This window comes from Prinia subflava, chromosome 2, assembly GCF_021018805.1.
Source record: "Prinia subflava isolate CZ2003 ecotype Zambia chromosome 2, Cam_Psub_1.2, whole genome shotgun sequence".
NCBI classification, from domain to species: domain Eukaryota; kingdom Metazoa; phylum Chordata; class Aves; order Passeriformes; family Cisticolidae; genus Prinia; species Prinia subflava.
Genome location: NC_086248.1, coordinates 101,815,404 through 101,834,035, shown reverse-complemented (window position 1 = coordinate 101,834,035; position 18,632 = coordinate 101,815,404). Strand labels below are relative to the sequence as shown.

General features: G+C 44.4%; 1 protein-coding gene and 1 long non-coding RNA gene across 2 annotated transcripts in view; one reads left to right on the top strand and one right to left on the bottom strand.

Moving 5' to 3' along the window:
• SYNDIG1 (synapse differentiation inducing 1) overlaps positions 1–6,988 on the bottom strand; it is a 55,264-nt gene extending 48,276 nt beyond the window's left edge. The window contains exon 1 of the mRNA XM_063391252.1: positions 6,815–6,988. The gene's annotated coding sequence lies outside the window, so the exon portion shown is untranslated. The remainder of the gene's footprint in view (positions 1–6,814) is intronic.
• A 62-nt stretch (positions 6,989–7,050) lies between these two features.
• Positions 7,051–10,723, top strand: LOC134547800 (uncharacterized). Its single transcript, XR_010079610.1, has 3 exons — positions 7,051–7,162; positions 7,482–7,561; positions 9,341–10,723. It is a non-coding gene; the product is annotated as an uncharacterized LOC134547800 (long non-coding RNA).
• The last annotated feature ends 7,909 nt before the right edge of the window (positions 10,724–18,632 follow it).

Below are 18,632 nucleotides of genomic sequence, written 5' to 3'. Positions count from 1 at the left end.
TTCAATCTAATGCTTACCTCAGGGTTAGACGTTTTTATCCCAGTCTACTATAAAAAGTGAGTCCATTAATTATTTTAACCTTTACTCTCTCCAATTTCTTGGATTGCCCCTCCTCCTTTCTTATTTTAATAAGAAGCTGGAAGCAGTGCCAAGATCTTTAGTCTGCAATGCTGTGGTTTATTAAGCTATCACTTGTATTACAGCAGAGCCCAGCTACAATGAGGAATTGCACTGAGAGCCACGCTCTGCTGGGTGTTCCTGCTATGATGACAGTGCCTGACAAACTAATCAAGCAAAAGGTGTGAGACAGAGAAATGCCAGCTGTAGGGAGGGCAGGGAGAGAAGAGCTAAATGCTGTGCCCCGGGCTCTAGAAGACAAGGAGACCAGAAGTCAGCTCCATTACCGCCCACCGTCCCAAAACTCCTTTGCTCTCCCAGGACCTGGCAGGGTGCTGTTTCCCCCCTCTCTCCATGGGACTTTGCACAGCTTAAGGGCTCTTCAGCCTTCTGGACACCTTTGCCAGGCACCCAATGTCCTGTGTGAACAAGCACTTGGGAAACTCTGAATGTAACCCCCCTGAATTCCTAACAAGCCATACGGTTGGAACATTGGGCTATGGCTGAAAAGCCCCAGACACTTCCTCACAGCAGACCAGAAGGACATTCATCTACACAGACCAAGCATCACTGGTCCAGCAGACTGGTTTATTGGCAAGAAAACTGGAAGATGAAGCTGAAGGCAGAGTCCCTATCTGCTGTCAAAGCCTGAGGCTGTACCCTCAGCCATTCCCTGCTGATCTAGCAGGTCATCAGCCAGGAAAAAGGCTCAAAAACTCATGTGCTTCTGCATGGGGGTACTGGCTATCAATGGAAATCTTTTCCCCATGGAGACAGTCAAGCACAGGAGGCTTGACAGCCTCAAGACAGTCTGCCCAAGGAGGCTTTGCAGTCTCCATCTTTGGAGCTTTTGAAGACCCAACTGAATGAAGCTCTGAGAATCATGGTGTGAATCCAGAGCTGACGTCTCTTGAAGCATGAAATAGAACTGCAGACCTACTGAGATTCCTTCAACTTGATTATCCCATGATTTGAATCCCTCTGATCCTTACAGATTCCCACCTGTCTTCCATGCTCCCCAAAAGACATCTACTGCTCCTAAATCCCTCAGTAATTCTATATCACCAGAATGGCAAGAGGTGGCAATAGTGACCCTTTGTGCCATCAGCAGAAGTTGATTCAACCCCAGGATTATCAGATTAAACAAAATGCCCCCGGGTTTGAAGCTGGTTTCCCCTCTGCCAGCACAGAGAAAGCAGAGGGGAGAAAGTTTTCATGAAGAGCAGTCAAGCCCCACATCAAGAAAGGAATTGCAGATTTCCTGGCATAAGCTATCAGGTAAGGGAGTTTCTAAAACACAACGCAATAGGCTTCAGCGTGGTTTGCGGCATTCAAGACATTTAGAAACTGCAACAATAAATACAGACCTTATGCATGAGAAAAACTACAGACAATGTATGGATCTGGAGTGCTGATTATAAAGTGAAATATTTAACAAAATTAAGGAAAAAATCCTTTCCCACTTGTATTTTTCTTCTTTGATTTAGCTGGGCTTATTAAAGTAGGTTTTGTTTTAAGGGAATGCTGTATTTCAGCAGCTGGAATTCCTTTTACCCTATTAAGTAAGCTACAGGAAGTTTCATAAGGCAGTGCTACTAATTTACACTGGGAAAATTGGGAATGCATGCATTAGTGGTAGGTAAATGTTTCATTGCTAACAGTGCAATTAAAAGACCTCCACGCTATTTTAGTAATACCAATATGCAACTAATCTGCTACAAGGTGTGATCTGTCCTCCTAAAAAGGAAGACCTTGGAGAATGGTGAAGTGCCCAAGGTCATGTCAAGACAGAGCTGGAAATAAAATCCTGATCTCTTGATTGCCTGTGCAGAGATATATGTTAAAACAATTACCATCTGCATATCTGCCTGAATAATTGATTGCTTAATTCAGTATCTGAACTAAAGAATGAAGTGGGGAAGAGGAATTACCTTGAGTTAACCTAATATATAATAATGTTATTCCTGCAACAAAGTATTTCCTTTAGAGCAGGTAGAAGCATGTTGCCTGAGCTAAAATGAAATGCAATGTTTCATTTATTTATTTTTAATTGAACAAGCTGTCTTTTAATTCGCTAGGCCTCAAGTTGCTTCCAATAAAAAAAAAAGAAAAAAAAAAAGAAAAAAAAAAAAAGGAAGAATCAGACTTTTCTAGCAATTCTCCTTCACAATTTAAAATTTTCAGCTTTAATTCCTAGTGAGGTTCAGTCTGAACTCACAACTTTTTTCATTCACTACACTTTCCAGATAATAAATAACTGGCCTGACTAACATCATCTTGCTGTAGTATATATAACCCTGGCTGTTGTGGAAGGCACCCGTGTAAAAATGCTTGACACCAGGACCATTTCTGGCAATTACTTTGCAGAGTGAAAGCAGTCAGAAAGTCTGACTGTGTTTTTTTCTGCTGTTTTCAAGAGGTTCCTCAAAACTGCAGATTAGGAGCATCATACAACCCCAAATGTATCCAGCATCACCCATGAGCTCCCCACACCCATTTCAAACTGGGGAGATTGAGCCATGAGGAGCAATTCTTACTTTAAGAGCTTCCAAAAGAACCCTGAGAGTCTCTCCCATGAATATCAACATCACAGCATCCCCTGGCCCTCTTGGTCTGCCTGATGGCTGAATCCTGTGCCTCACCTTAGACCTAAAATTCCTGTTTAACTGTGTTTGTGACCAGGTTGGCCCACAGACAGGAACACCCAAATGTGGATCCAGGACTGGCCCTACTAAGTCACTCCAGTCTCATTCCTGATGGGCAGCTGAGCCCCCAGAGAGCCCAGTTCTTGCATACACCCTGCTCGTCTGGCACCGCTTGCTTTCCCACACTGCATCCAGGAAGCAAAGCAGGACAAGACACTGCCTCACACTTGCTCTGCATGCAAACCCACAGTACTGTGTTTCAGACTGGACTTGAGTTATTCCTGAGGGACAGTTGGAAAATAAAGAGATGACAGATCAGGAAGACAGTGTGGTGGTGCAAACTTGGTATAAAATGGAAGTTTCAGGACCTGCCCTAAGAAAAGCACCCCAGGGCTGTAAGTCACTTTGCTGGAAAAACACTGTAAAATTACTCGAGTCAGTTCATCCAGGCAAGGTTGATTAGAGTAAACAGGCCCACTTCTGGGGCCATAAAATCAGCTGTGCTCCATAAGACTTAGAAAAATTGCAAAGCCAGGACTAAACCATGGGAGAAAAGCTTTACAGAGTAAGTGATTTAGCCATGGTGAGAGTGATAGCTAGAGGCAGACGGGGCAGGCAGGGGAAAATGAAGCATTAGCATCAGTGGGGCATAGTTTGACCTTTACAGACCTTTCTTAACCCTGAACTCACCCCTCCCTGCAGGAACAGAAATGGGAATGAGTAATGCAGATGCCTATTAGACTCAGGACATTATCTGAACATGAAGAAAGATCTCATCCTCTCTTTGCTTTGGGAGGAGAAGGGATATAGGACCTCAGGGACTTCTGTATGGGAGGCAAAGGCTTTGGGCTGGCAGCATATCCACATCACAACCTTGTCTCCATGGTCCACGTGCAGCTGGAAGAAGGAGATTGTTCTGTTGCAAAGAACATAAGGATAGGAGCTGGAAGCTGGGTGGGTGACATGGAGACACCACCCTCTGGGAGAGGACTGGATAAATCATTGCATGTAGCAGGCAGCTGCTGTGGGATATGTCCTGAAGCAGCATACTGAGCACAGCTGTCCTGCAGGACCTGATACCAGGCTGGATGCCTTTCCTAGGTCCTTTCTCTAGAAGCTGAACTATTTGATTATGCTGCATTCCTGGAAGTTTTCAGGTTGGATGGGCCCTGAGCAACCTGAGCTAGTGGAATGTATCCCTGTCCATAACAGGGGGTTTGGAACTACATGATCTTAATATTCCTTGCAACCCATACCATTTCATGATTCTGTCCTTTAGCAAATACCATTTCAGAGTTCTTTGTTCTCCCTGGGGATTTTTAAGGTATCTGAGCAGTCAATCAAAGAACACAAACCTCATCAAAATTCTGCTAGAATTATGCCAACTTGGTGTGAACAGTCAGCTCATTCTTCTTGTGCTTTGGTGAAGCTTTAAAGAGTAAGGACAGACATAAAGCATGGATTTTGAGAGCTGTTGATAAATGAGGGAACTTTGCACATTCAGGTTTTATAGATACACATATACAAATACACATCCATAGGGATGCCAGGTATAAAACTAGCACTGATAAAGGCATGCATGGACTCACACCATTCATGCACTGCACCACTGCTTCAAAAGGCAATATTTGCTTGTGCAGTGAAAACAACCAGTTTGTCACTCTTTTGATTTGACAGCAACAAATTCAAATCACGGAATCTTTTGATTCTTAGGTGCTACAGGTTAGACCAGATCCATGTGAATCCTCAGGGTCACAGGCACCTACATCTGAAGAGGAGCATTTTGCTGTGACCCCATTACTCAAAGTTGTCTCCAGCTTTTTGCCTGAGAAATGGTACTTAGTAACAATTGACATGATAGCTGGAGGATGTGTATTTAGACACACACAGCCACTGTTCATGTTTGTCAAAGCAAAGCCAATGAACACACAGAGTATTTTTCTCCTGTGCACACCTCTGCAGTGATTTTAGATTTTTTCCCCAGCTGCACTGTACAAACTATATCCTGTAAAAATCTGAGTCTTCAAAGTGAAGACAACAAAATTTGGACTCTCAATAACCACATATGTAATCTGCAATCTTAATAACCACATAGACAGTATTAAAAACTCTACTGGAAGAATTTTACAGCTGTCTGCAGATATGAATTTACTGTAGAAAGAAAGAAAGACAAAAAAACCTTATCCAAACACGTTGCACATTTTCCCGAATACTGACCTCAGAAGCAAAAGCATTTTAAATCCTGAGAGCATCCTTCCTTAAGTTAATTGTGTTGTGGTGGTGCCTGTGTACACCAGTACTGCATTACATCTGCATTTGTATAAGGAAAAGCCCTCCTCTGTGTGTGAGATTTATTCCAGAGCGTGTGACACCAGTGGTGTGAAACATCTGCCTGCCCACTTAATGAGAGGAGATTTCACTTAATTCCTAAACATGAGTTTATCCTACACACACCCTGGCATGACCTGTAGTTACCAAAACTGCCAATAAAATGTCACCTTGTCCAGTAAAATCAGTCTTTGTCTTAGGAGCAAAGTAATTTGAAATTAACACAGACCATCTACTTGCAGCTACTTTAAAGATGACAGTTAATTAACTATAATTAAAACCAAATAATTTAAATACATGAATGTAGGAAAGTGTATTCTCTGTTCTGACTGCCTTTTAGAACACACAAAAATCCCCCTCTATGTGATAGTTAATGCATCATCTTGAGTTTAAAACCATCAAAGCATCTTTTAATTGTCGCTAATGCTCTGTTTACACAAGATTAACATCTAATTAATTGTAATTTGAATATTTAATCTATCTGGAAAGTTTAGAGGTTTTGGTGGTGGTGGTTTTTTTGTGGTGAGTTTGTGTGTGTGTGGTTTTGTTTGTTTGGTTTTGGTGGGGGGCTTTTTTGTGGTTTTTGTTTGTTTGTTGTTTTTTGGTTTTTGTTGTTGTTGTGGTGGGGTTTTTGTTGTTGTTGTTGGGTTTTTTTGCTTCTTCCTCTTTCATTGCACATAGAGGCTACAGCTTCCCTCCAGTGATCTTGAAGGCACAGTTCAACAGATTGCACTCTGGAGCAACTCCTGCCACTCCAGCTCCATGTTCTGTCGGGAGCGGAGGTTTATACCCCCACCACACCACCAGTCCCGCACAGACCCTTGCACCTCTCCCCCTGCAACACACTCCAGACTGGGAAGCACTACCAATCCTGTTCCAGGAAGTCTTGTACTCCTGGAGTGTCAATTCCAGAAAGATCTCAGTGCATTGCCAGCCTCTTCCGACTGAAGAACTGACCCCTTGTGCGATGCTTTAGTGATACCCAGATACCCCATCCAGAAGGACGTGGCAGGTACGGAGGACTTACCCGATGTCACCCCACTGCCACCAAACCAAGACACACCGATTGCAGAGACCACTGCTACCTCCTTGACTCAACCGTCCCTTTCTCCAACTTAGCTGTCACTGCTGTCATACTAGAGGATGGGAAGGAATTCAGTCCAGCGATTCTCCCGAGCAGGATAGATCATGTAGTTCCGAGGGGAACGGGCAGCTGCGGCTGCCAGGAGCTCAGCATCTCCACTGCCTGCCCCCGGCTCAGGCTCTGCCCCCGCATACCCCTGCACAACCCCTCTCCCTTTCCCTGGGCTGGCAGGGCGGACGGGAACAGCTTTTCTGCCACAGTGCGCTAGATGGGATTCCTCATGGGGAAGAAGAGGGAAGGGAAAACAAAACCCCGCGCACACTTTCCCTTCCAGTGCTCTCAGTCTCGCCGCGGCATTGGAAAAGCTTCTTCTCCCTCCAGACCGCGCCGGGCAAGACCGGGCATGGTAATTTGGGCTCTCCGCAGGGCATCGGGAAGCACCTCTGCGGGCGGCCCCGCTCAGCCCCTGCACTTCCCTGCGCTCTCCTCGGAGTCGCTCCGCCGCAGCGGCTGGGGGAGCCGCGGTGCCCCCGCCTCCGCTCCGCGCTCCGGAGGATGCTCCGGAGGATGCGGCGGAGTGGGTATTTGGTGCATCGCTGCCCGCAGGGGATCGGACAGGGTGGGCTGGGGGGTCACTCACCTCCCTGCAAGGTGACCCGCAGCGCGGTGCTCCCGCTGGCGCGGCCGGAGGGGCGGCTCAGCGCCCGGGCGCTCCGCCCGGCAGCATCCCCGCGGCGGGGGCAGCGGCAGGGACCGGGAGCTGCACAGCGCCAGCGGAGACGGGGCTGGGCCGCATGCACCGCCTTGGCGGCACTGTGGGCTCGGGAGGAGGAGGAAAAGGAGGAGAGATGGAGGGAGGGAGGGGGGGGTGGGGAGGGGGGAGAGAGAGAGGCAGGCGGAGAGAGAGAGAGGCAGGTGAACGAGCCCGGCGCAGCAGCGCGGACAACTTTTCTTCTGCAGCGCAGCAGGAACAACCTCCCATCCTTCGGTGTGTAACTCCCACCCCGGATCAGCATGTCAAAACCCTGCCCTCTCTCACCTCCCTCTCCTCGTGCTCCTCCGCTCTAGGCCTTCTTCCTAGCCAGGTCCCCTCTGTTCCCCACACACCGGAGTTCAACGAAACTTTGCGGGCACTGGTCCTCTTGCCCCAGCCCGGCTGTCCCCACACCTTGCCCTGACGCGAAGGGGCTCCTGGACTGCTCCCGCAGCCACAAGGACACTGCCAGCATCCCGGGACAGCTCGCCAAGACGATGGAGAAGCTCCAGCAGCTCTGGAGAACTTGAAATGTTTGTGTTTTGTTTTTTAGGTTAATGACGAGCGCACTGAGCTGCATCCCACAGCACTGAGGGGTGTTCCCCGCTTTCCTAATAATCCTACGTAACAGGGGTAAGCACTGTTCATTCACTCCTCTTTCCATTCCCAACAGGCCTGCTAGCCAAGTCATTTGCCTAAAAGCTTCTCTGTAACCACTTCTTTCTAGATCCTTCAACATCCACGGCTCAAAATGCTGTTGGGAAATCACATGTCCCGTTTAGATCACTGCTTCCCTTTGCCTCTACAGGGAGAGAGACACGAGGTCGTAAAGTCTTGATGCCTTTTTGTTGCCTCCACCTGTCTGGGTATGGTTTTTTTCTCTAATGCTTGCTTACCATTTGTTATTCATACTACCAAATTAAGGCATGCCAAATCTTTGCTGAAGGAGAATGTTCAAGATTTAAAACGTTAATTACCTTGAGCCCATCTTAGGGGTTTTCTCCAGCCCTGTTTTCTGCTCTTCCACAAAATTTTATTGGTGTTCCAAATTCACTTTGTGTTTAGTATATTCTAGTGGTATTCACAAAAGATTTTTCTCTCCTCCTAAATATCTGGTCCCTGGCTCATTCTTGAGTTGACCCGTACTGCAGGGAGGTTTTGTATCTTAAAGAAAACAGTTTCTTCCTTAATGGAATAGGCACTGGGAGACAATTCATACATAATCAGCAGAAAGAAACAGCCCCAAATTATGATCACCCTGATTCTCCAGAGTGATTTTCACCCTTACTTTCTTGAGAATAGAAGTCTCTAAATCACCATCATTATGCCTTTACTGAGCAACACTTTTAGGTCTTTCCATTCTGCTTGTACAGGGACATAACTTTAAGGACTGTTGGCTTGCAGCCAAAAGTATTTCAGCTCCTACAGTGCAAATTCATCAGGCATCATTGCTGATTGGAGATATCAACTGGTTTGGCTAGATGGTGAATTCTTGCTGAAATACATTTTTAGTGATCAAATGTATTTGTGAAATAAGGGGAAATCCAAACAGGATTTTTTTTTTTAAGAAAAAAAAAATTAATTTCTGCAGAATGGACTGGGGAAGGGATTTCTGGATCATCAAGTCAAATTTTCTTGCTTCCAGGCAGTTTATTTCCTTCAGGAACTTCCAAAATATGGGTTCTTTTTCCCAATATGCTATCAAAGTGAGATTCAGTGACATTAGGGAAGTAATAATTTCCACTAACACTGTTCCTCTGCCATTACCGTTCTCCCTGAACCAAACTAAGCATATTCTTCCTTCAGTTTGGCAAGACCATGGGACTTTGTGTCTGTGAGGAAATCTGGCCTCATTTGGTTTACTTGAATTTTGCAGCAGAACCATGAAAATCTAAGTAGAGGAGCAATCACAATCCAACAATGTCAGCTGTAACCATTGCTACAGACCATGGCATATGTGTCCCTTTTTTCTAGTCAGCCTCTTCTCTTGCCCAAAACCATCAAAGAATTAACCAATACACTAATTAACTCATAATTAACTAGTGTCAATTATGCCACTCTGCTATGGCACTACATTTGCCATAAATTGTCCTATTTCTTTTGCTGGAAAGATGATGACTGTGCCTGATTTGATTTTGATATTTGCAGCTCACAGGTACCCTGCTGATTTTTCAAATAGCAACAGAAAGGGGCTTATAGCAGAGCAGGTGATCTGCAGCAGGCTTGTTTAGGATTTGGTGGTTTCTCTTCAGGTGCAGCATCATCACTGAGAGTCCTCTTCAATACCAGGTTATGCAATGTGTCCCTAATATATTGTGCCAGCACATTTCACAACTTCTCATGGCAAGAAATTGGGAGGTTCATGATATGTGTCTAGCTGTGGTAACTAACCATTTATTTTTGTTTCTAAAGGTGCCTTCCTCCACAGCTGATGGAGCAACTCAGCAGGAAAGCTTCTGTGCAGACAGAAGCACAAAGCACTGCACTGACAGGGAGCAGCACAAGGAGATATTTGAAAGGGGCAAAGGTGGGGAAGAAGAAAGTCCACCTCACTGCATCTGACGGCTGCTGGAGCAGGGCAGCCCATGATGGCTTGTGAGCCTCCATGGTCCTTCAGTTTCTGTCTATGAGGAGCTAGGGATTTGGGAGCCATCAAGGCAGGATATGAAAAAGGAAATGCCACCTGGAAGCAGAAATGACCAGAGATGTACAAACAGCTTTTCTTACAAAATCAAGGTTTGTAGGACTCAAGAAAGGGATGAGACTTTGCTGGCACATATCACTATAGCTTCAGGGAAATCATTTCACCATGAGTCGCTCTGAGCAGGGCTGTTACAAAGCTAGTGATGACCCATCAATTGGCCACTGCCTGCAGTAGAAGCACCCTAAGGTGACAGTCCTGATATTTGCTGCCTTGGGTGCTCTGTACCGCAATCTGGAAGAGTCCTTGGAGACAAAGCTGCTCTGAATGCCTCAAGGCCAAACCATGTGGGAACCAGCACAGCATGAGAGCAGGAGAGAGTCCTGGTCTGGAAGCCCCACCTCCAATGCAGCTTGAACAGAGTTTTGTGGTAGCCAGGAGGATTCCGGAAGAATCACTAACTGGTGCATCTACTGATGTGCTAAAATGCTCGTGGGAGTGTCACGTTACACTGTGGTCCTCAGCTGTCCAAAGTCAGAATCTAGGATATGATGCGTGCTCATGACACCACGAGTAAGAAAGTGGAAAGGCAGTGCCTTGCAAGTGGTCTGTAGGAAGAGCAGCAGCACCACCTATCACCAGAGAGGGAAGGAGAGAGGATGGACGAGGTGCTGCTCCTCCTGCCTGTTCTCAGCACAAGACTGGAGCTCAGATTTTCACCGCAGAGAAACTTCCTTCTTTTAGCAGAATAACCCAGCTTAAATTTTTCACTGCACTCCTTCTGCTATTCTTCCCATGGTGAACAGCTAGCAGAAGGAGATGGAGGGGATGGAAAGGTGAAGGTTTTGGAGAAGGGCTGAGAGCTAGAATTTACAGTGGTAATGAACCAGAATAAAAATAATAACCTTCAGGTCTACAATATCCAAAGAATAGCTCATCACTCAGAGGGCACAACTAGGCCCTAGTACCCTGTGCTCCAAGTTGTGCAAGGCTTTTGTCTTGTGGGTTCTGTTAGTCAAAAATCCTGGCACCAGAATTGTTGGTATGGTCTGAACCATATGTAGCTTGATTATAATTTAGAAAAATGAAACAGAACAACCAAGAAGTAGCTGAAAATCTGTAATTTCTTCTTGCCAAAGGCAAAAAGAATCTTTCCATGTAATTGGATCCAACTCCAAAGGCATAGCCAGGAGTGTTTATAAGTTTCTGAGAAAGGTTAGCTGGAATGGCTGAGCTGTGTGGGTGCTAAGGTTCATGTTGATTTGTTTGCTGGTAGTTCTGAAACCAGAATAAAAATGAGAGTCTGGATTAAGCCAAGCTGAACACGTTTTTTTCTTATTCTGTATTCACAGCAAATCAACAAGCAAAAGATACAATTTTTTGGCTGAGTGAATGATGTAGCTTAGCTCAAGATCAAATGTTTCATTGCTTTGAACTCTTCTTTATAAACTGGATAAGCATACTTACCTGCTACAGAGGAAAAATCTAAACACAATCACTGTCTGCCTAATTAAACCAGAAGTGGCAGCTAGATATCACTGCCAGGAGGTTGAAGCTCTTTGCATCTGGTGCTAGGTTAATTTGGAGGGACCTGTCAGGAGAAGTGGGACAGCACTAACCTTTTATATATTTTATATTCTAGAAGGGGTTGTCTGTATCTCCTTTGCCTTAGACAAGTTGCTTGAATTCAGCCAAAATGGCCCAGTTTCTGGTATATCCAGGAGCTGAGAGACTCAGAGGCTCAGAAAAAAACTGCACTGCTTTTATTTTGCCATCTGTGCCTTGCCTCACTGCATACAGCTCTCATGTTTGAACTTTTTGGGATTCTTCCAGGAAGCCTTACACCAAGTTCTGATACCAATGCTTTCCTGTCCAAAAGGTGGCTCTTTGACAAATATGAATACCCCCAAGAGAGAGGGAACTGTGTCATTTTTGTGCTGCCTTACACTGGCCTTTGGAGGTAGACAGGAAAGGCACAGGTTAATGCTAATTGAGACGTGGCCATCTGTCAGACAGAATACATGCCAAGGCCACCTTGTGACTTTTTAATAAAGGAAGGATCCAATCCCTGGTTTAAATATTTAGGTGCTACAGACATAACTGAGATGATAAAGTTCCTCTTGGATGTGATCAAGGATCTCCTGAGTTATCTAGCATCTCACCTTAAACGCCTTTTTATCCATAGTGAAACTGCTTGGCTGAAATCAGACACTTTTTTTGAGCTGAATGCCACAAAATTTGACCCATTATGGATTGGTCAGGCACCGAGTGTGTAGGGACCTATGTATAAACATGGTAAGAAACAGTACTTTCCCCAAAAATCTGGTATTTTAGGTAGCCAGGACAGTAAAAGCAGGGGTTGGAAGCACCTAGTCTTGTAGGGGATCTCAGACCTGGATTTATATCTGGGCATGCTGATGGGTTAAATTAATTGCTGATAGGTAAAGTTAAATTAAAGTTTCAGATTGTCACATTGAGTTGGTTCACCCCCTTTGTCTTGGTTTGGAAAGATGGGTATCTGTCGAGGAAAATTGGAGTTTCCCCTGGAAAGGAGACTGTAAAACCCCCTCCCTCCAAACTATTACAAGTTTGCAATTAGCAGCTTTCAGGCAAAAAATATGGGAATAGGAATAACAGTTCTTTACTAGGAATATTAAAAAATACAAATTCAGTAATACAAAAAAAAAACCAAGCAAGCAAACAAAGAAAAGTCCTAGAAAACCCTGACAGAGTCAGGAATACGACCTGACACTCTGTTGACCACGGTGTTGGAAGCAGTCCAAATAAGTTCTCCTGGAGTGACAGATGTGGTTCTGCTGGAGTAGAGATGATCCCATAGACAGGTTCAGTGGTGGTGAAATGAGTCCAGTCTTCCTCTGAGAATCCAGTGGAAAAGAGGATGTCTAGGGTCCCTGTGTCCCCATTTTTATCTGGGTAGGGAACTGTGGGCTCCTGCCCACTGGATGGTGCATCTCACAGTGGGATGATGGGATGTGTCTTGTCATTGGTGAGCCTTAATGGCCCACTAACAGAAGATATCCCCCAGAGGGTGGACAGTTTATGAAAGAGATAAGAAACACTGCCTCGCCTGGTTTTAACAGATGGTCTTTTATCAGAAGGCATCCACCCTCCTCCCCCCAGAGTTACAAGAGATTAAAAAAAAAAAAAAGAAACCATCTCCCAACTGCTTTCTACAGATGAAAAAGAAAACACATTTTTTTTGGTTACATAACCCAAGACATGCTTAAAGAAAGATTACTGGGCATGTGAAGAAGCCCTGGATCATCCAGGCAGTGCCAAGGGACTTAACACAAGTCATCTGGGGGAGATACAACACTCTGAGGCAGTGGCTGGAAGCAGGAGGATGCTGAGCTGAGCCTTCTGTGTGTGATTCCCACCTTAGCAATTATGATTGAAGGTGAATGCCAGGCTCTTTTCTTGCTGCCTGCAGCCTACACAGTCTGGGTGAAGACGCATAGCTTAGAAGACTCAACAGCAGCTGTGCACAAAGGACATGATGGGTTCCAAATTCTCCATCATCCCATCATCCTTCAGATTTAAACTAGACAGGCCTGTCCTGTAACATTAGAAAAAAGCTTTGGTGTTGGCAAAAAAACCCCAAAAAAACCAAAACAAACAAACAAACAAAAAAACCCGCCACCCCAAAACAAACAAACAACAACAACAACAAAGCCTTTTTCTTTCTGCACCTTCTTTTTCACAGGCTGTGAAAATTAAAGAGGAGTTCAGATTTCCACTTCCAGTCTCCTGCTGCATTTCCCCTGGTAAGGCCACAGTCCCACTGCTCCTCAGGATGCCTGACAAGAGCCTGCAGACCTGTTAAGACATGGAGGCAGTGACAGGACCTGGCCTCTGTTATCCTCGTGGACAGACCATGGGAAAGTGCAGGGCACAACAAGAGAAGGTCCTGAACCTGAGAGAGAACAAGAGTGAGAAGCTGATGCGAGTTACAGACAGCTCCATGAGAAACAGGCCGATTTCACAGGTGGGGAGGAGAAAGATACTGATATAAAAACTTGTGGAAGGGCAAAGGTGAGGAGACAGGCCAGAAGAATAGGACATCATGGCTTGTAAGCAGTGTAGCTGAGGAGAAATGGCTTGAATACTCTTCAGTGGCCCCGCAGCATTTCATTAGATCCACTACAACAATTCCTCCATCTAGCTGAAAAATACCTAGCTACCAGGAATGCTCATTGCATTAACTGATTGAATTTTTCTTTCTTAATAATTTCCCTGTGCTTACCTGTCTTTTATATGGGGGGGGGAGGGGGCGGTTCACATGGATTAACTTCTTAAGAGAGAGGACAGGATTTTCCCAAAACAAATGTTCTAACAAATACTCTAGAGGTACTTTGGAGATTCTCTCCATGTCCTATGTGATGCAGAAAGCCTAGGAGCTTGTGTTCCTAGTGCCTTAGCTCCCAAGATGGCATCTTGCTTTGACTCTGGAGATGTTTTGAGGCAGGCGTGCTCCTGTTGTTCTAACCTAGCCAGAACTTACAGGCTCAGAGCACCAGGACATTGGTTGGGACGGGAACAGGGAAGTTCCTCAGAAGTCTGGAGCCTCAAAGACCCTTATCATTCTAGGGAAATTTAAAAAAAAAAAAAAAAGAAAGTATGATCTTGAAAAAAGGCAGCTATTTGTCTCTTGTCCTTCCTGCTCAAGGGAAGCGGTCTGGATCCCATACTCATTTTCCTTTTCACCTTACTCATCAGTGTCCTGAAAATTCAGATCTGTTTTTCCCTACAACAAAGGGATCACCTACAGGTTGTGGTTCTCTGCTGGTCTTTTTGTATATTACAATAAATATTTGCATATATAGCAGAATTTTGAGATACTTCTCAGCAAAGAGATCTGTATTTGAAAAGCAAGATACTTTCCATGTAGAGACAATATTAAAGGTAGACAGGGACACATCAGAGTTCTGGTGTTCAAGAAAAATCTCCCAGCTGAAATCAGTCAAGGGTTGTGCTTCCAAATTAATTGCATGCTTTTGTCCTTAGCTGACACAACTGGGGGAAAAATCCTCGCTAGCCCCTCACCATGGCCAATGCCACAAGTGGCCACCCCCTGACCCCTGAGTGACTCAGGTGGTGGTTCGGAGAGGGCTGCTTCTGTTCCCCACAGCTGTAGGTGTATCGGTGCCAAGGACCAGGATAAGAGAACAGGGAGAAGCCTTCTGTATGATTCTTAAGGGGGTTTATTCCTTAAGGGAGTCAGGGACAGAAGACCGAAGACCTCTACAGTGGCTGAACCTGGGGTTTTAAACAGGGGTAGTACAAGGGGAGGATATAATACAGTACCAAATCAGGGATAAACAGGGGAGGAGCTCAAGGAGGAACTTACAGAACAGGAATCAGGGAGAACACAGGGGGAGGGTACAATTTGAACGACCCAATGGAGCATTGAGCAGCACAGAACCTTCCAGAACTGGGGAAGGGATAAACATAGATTGACAACCAAATAAGTGGGGTAACAGGCAGGGGGCTGGTTCAGGGGAGGATTGGCATGGGACATTCTGGAGAGGGGCAGGGTTTGGGAAGATTGACATCAAGGTAGGTAGGTTCAGGGCATGATGGATAATAAGGAAAGGGAGGAGGAACTCAAGATAAGCCAAGGACTTAGGGGGAAAACTGGGGCAAACCATCCAAAGTCAACATAAGGCATAAATTAAAAACCCCACCACCACACTTAGCATCTGGGCATGGAATCAAAACTGATGAGCCAACAAAGCAGCACTGAGCTGCTCCTGAGAGCAGTCACCATCAATAACAAGAAATACTGGAGAAGTACTCTTAGCAGTTCAAATCACAAGGGGCATCATTTAAAAAAGAATGCAGGAGGAGCAGAAATACCATGCACCATACATTAATTGTCATGCATGTGACAAAATCTTCAGTGTTGCTGTTACTTAGTGTCATAAAATTTAATCCCAGATTTTTAATACCATACCAGGAATGAAGTAATTAAACTGGCAGCCCATTTCCTCTGAACTGCAGGCCAGGCCTTCCGCTGGTGTAAATCAGAACAGCTACACTGCAGTGACTTGGTTTTACAACCAGCTGGGAAATAGAGCCATTTATTCTACAAAGGAAGAGCTGAAAAAGAGCTCAAACCCTTCATCACTCCATGTTGTCCTCTCTGCTCCTGAGTGAGGGTAAGCAAGCAGGGCTAAAGTCACTGTTCACCTGGAACTGTTCCCAGAGCACACTGGCACACGGCAAACAGTCTGGAAACAGCTCGCAGTGAATTTAACAAACTAAATTTGTAAGGTTAAATATTTAATAAGATGCTAGTGGTTTCTTCCAAGTGGGCACACCCTGTATTCTATTTCTTTTATACCCAAACCTACCAGAAATTACTCAGAGATCTGTTACGGCAGAAATGCTGTATTATGTGGGCAGGAAAAAAGCTAATTGAAAGTTCATCACCCTGTACTCCCCTTTCAAGCCCTCTAGCTTTCTGCCTGCCTTCCTGGCCCCATTTGGAGATATTCCTTCAGTCAGATGCAAATTTTTAAGCTGGTGTAGCATCCCAAACTGCCAGAGGTACCAGACACACATCATCTTATTGTATGGTTGCAGAAAATTGGTACATGTTCAACAGCCACCTCTTCCAGATGAACATTTTTGACCTTTTTTTTTTTAAATTTCTTAGGTGGAATTTTATACTTCTCGTACGTCAAGGCTGAGTTTTGCAGGCACCATCTGGCCTTGAATTTTTCCATTAAAATTGCTTTTCAGCAGAAATTTTTTGAGGTTTTGGGGAGTTTTGTGGTTTTGTGCTCTTTCTTTCTTTTCAGCAGGTGTTCATTCTCATTGAGAACTTTGGCAGCTTACAAAATGAAAATTTAACCTTTCTCCACAATGTTTAGATGTTGCAACTCTTCACCTTTTCATTTATGGAAAACTGCAGTTTTTAAGGGCGTGTTTTGGGGCATATTTTTGAAAGAAATATCACAACTTCTGATTACAAACCCCTCCATATTTCACAGCTCTTTCCATACTCCACATGAGGCTATCCAATCAAAGATACTTTGGATGAATAACCCAATACTTTTGAAGTCCAAATATCTGTATTTTTGGTGCTAGATCATTGCCAATCTTTTTCTTCTTCTGTCTTCTACTGACAAAATACCACTATGTTACAGTTTTTATGAGTGTCTTGGAAGTTTTTCTTAGCTTGATTAGGGCCGATTCTCTCTTTCATAATAACTTTTCTCCATTTTACATGCCTCTTACCTGCAAGCAATTAGTCTGACAGCTTTATCCACCTCTTATAATCTACCTGTTCTATAAATTATGGGGATCACTGGGACAGGAACCCTCCTCTTTCTTGTATTTCTGTGTAACACAATGAGTCCGAGAGAATCTAAGCTTTGGGATTTACAGCAGTCACTGCTTCATAATTAATGAATAGTAATAATATTGAAAAAGGCTTTTCCCTCTTTTTTCAGTCCAAATATTTAATTTTCTCCAGGGAAATGGAGAGCAGGATCCCATAGGGGAATTGTCTACTGATCACCAAGAGGACAACTTACAGCAAATTATGCTGGGCATATAAAATGCAGAAATTAGTCCAGGCTGCTCAAGATAGTTGACGAGGCAGAGCTACTAGACCTGAATTGCTATGTCCAGCACAGTTCTAACCTCAGAGGGGTCAGTCAAAGCTTTGTGTGGTACTCCTGTCACCTCAAACTATTGGAATTTTCAGCAACAACATGCCTACAGAAAAGGCAAGGAAGGAGACATTTGCATTTTATGTAAAACAGTTTCAACTGGGGTGAATTGGCATGACTGATGTGATTAGACTGATATTCATTAGGTAAAACCCTAAGGATCCTATGGCCCATGACCCTGTCGTAACTTTACTTTTTGGGAAGTATGAAACATATGGACAGTTGGCTTTATACTTAACCAAAACCAGAATTGTGCCTGTAAAGTCAGTTTTTCATATGCCAGAAGACTTGGATGCAGACTGCAGAGGCAGTGATTTCAAGTGGTTTACTAAAGGGTTTGGTCCATCTTTCTCCTCTGTCTGAACACATCTTCTCTCATCATTATCATTGCTTCATATTTTTGTGGACGAAGATAAGGAAGTTCAGTGGAATAATTCTCTGAGATTCACTGAAACCCTAATTTCTCATTTTTAGGGCCAGTTAAACAGGTGAGATGAGAAAGTATTCAAGCATCTTGGAAAAATCCTGAGGAGATTGTTGTCTTTGATCCCTAAAATCTGAACCTTCAAGGAAAATGTTCACTGCAAACCAAATTTAAAGAATGCTGAAGTGCTTTGATGGAGTGTGTGTCTTGGCCTTTCTCCTTCCACCATTGCTTTGCTGCTAGACAATGAAAAAGCCTTGGCTTTTCAAGCTCGGATTTTCCAAGTGTCTCAAGTATCACTTGGAGTATTCTCCTAAAATCACTCCTTCCCACTCCTGTCCTGGCTAGGACACAATACTTCTCCCATTGAAGGGTCATGAATTTATGTAATTCCCTTTCACTTGGGGGTCTACAGTTTGCTCCACAATGACCCTTGAGCATAGTTTTGCTCCAAATGTGGTCGTTGGGGAAGACAATTGTGTTCCTCTCCAGCCTAATCCAGTTGGTCCTCTGGTATTTCAGTGTTAAAGCAAAATTCACCAAGGGAGGTAAGTTGATTTTCAACTGTATGTTTCAGTATTTCCAGCTCTTGGCTGAAATCAGAATTTCAAATAATCACAGAATCACAGAATAGTTGGTCTCTGAAGGGACCCATAAAGGCCATCTAGTCCAACCCCCTGCAGTAAGCAGAGACATCTTCCACTAAACCAGGTTGCTCAGAGCCCCACCCAACCTGACCTTGAATGTTTTCAGGGATAGGCATTTACCACCTCCCTGAGCAACCTGTTCCGGTGGTTCAACACCCTCACCATAAAAAAAAATTCCTCCTTATTCCTAATCAGAATCTCTCTTCTTTTAGGGCAGATTTCTTCAGAGCTTTCTATTTCCTAAGGGAGAGTAAAAATCACCTCAGTGACAGCACAGGATGATGTGTGCAGA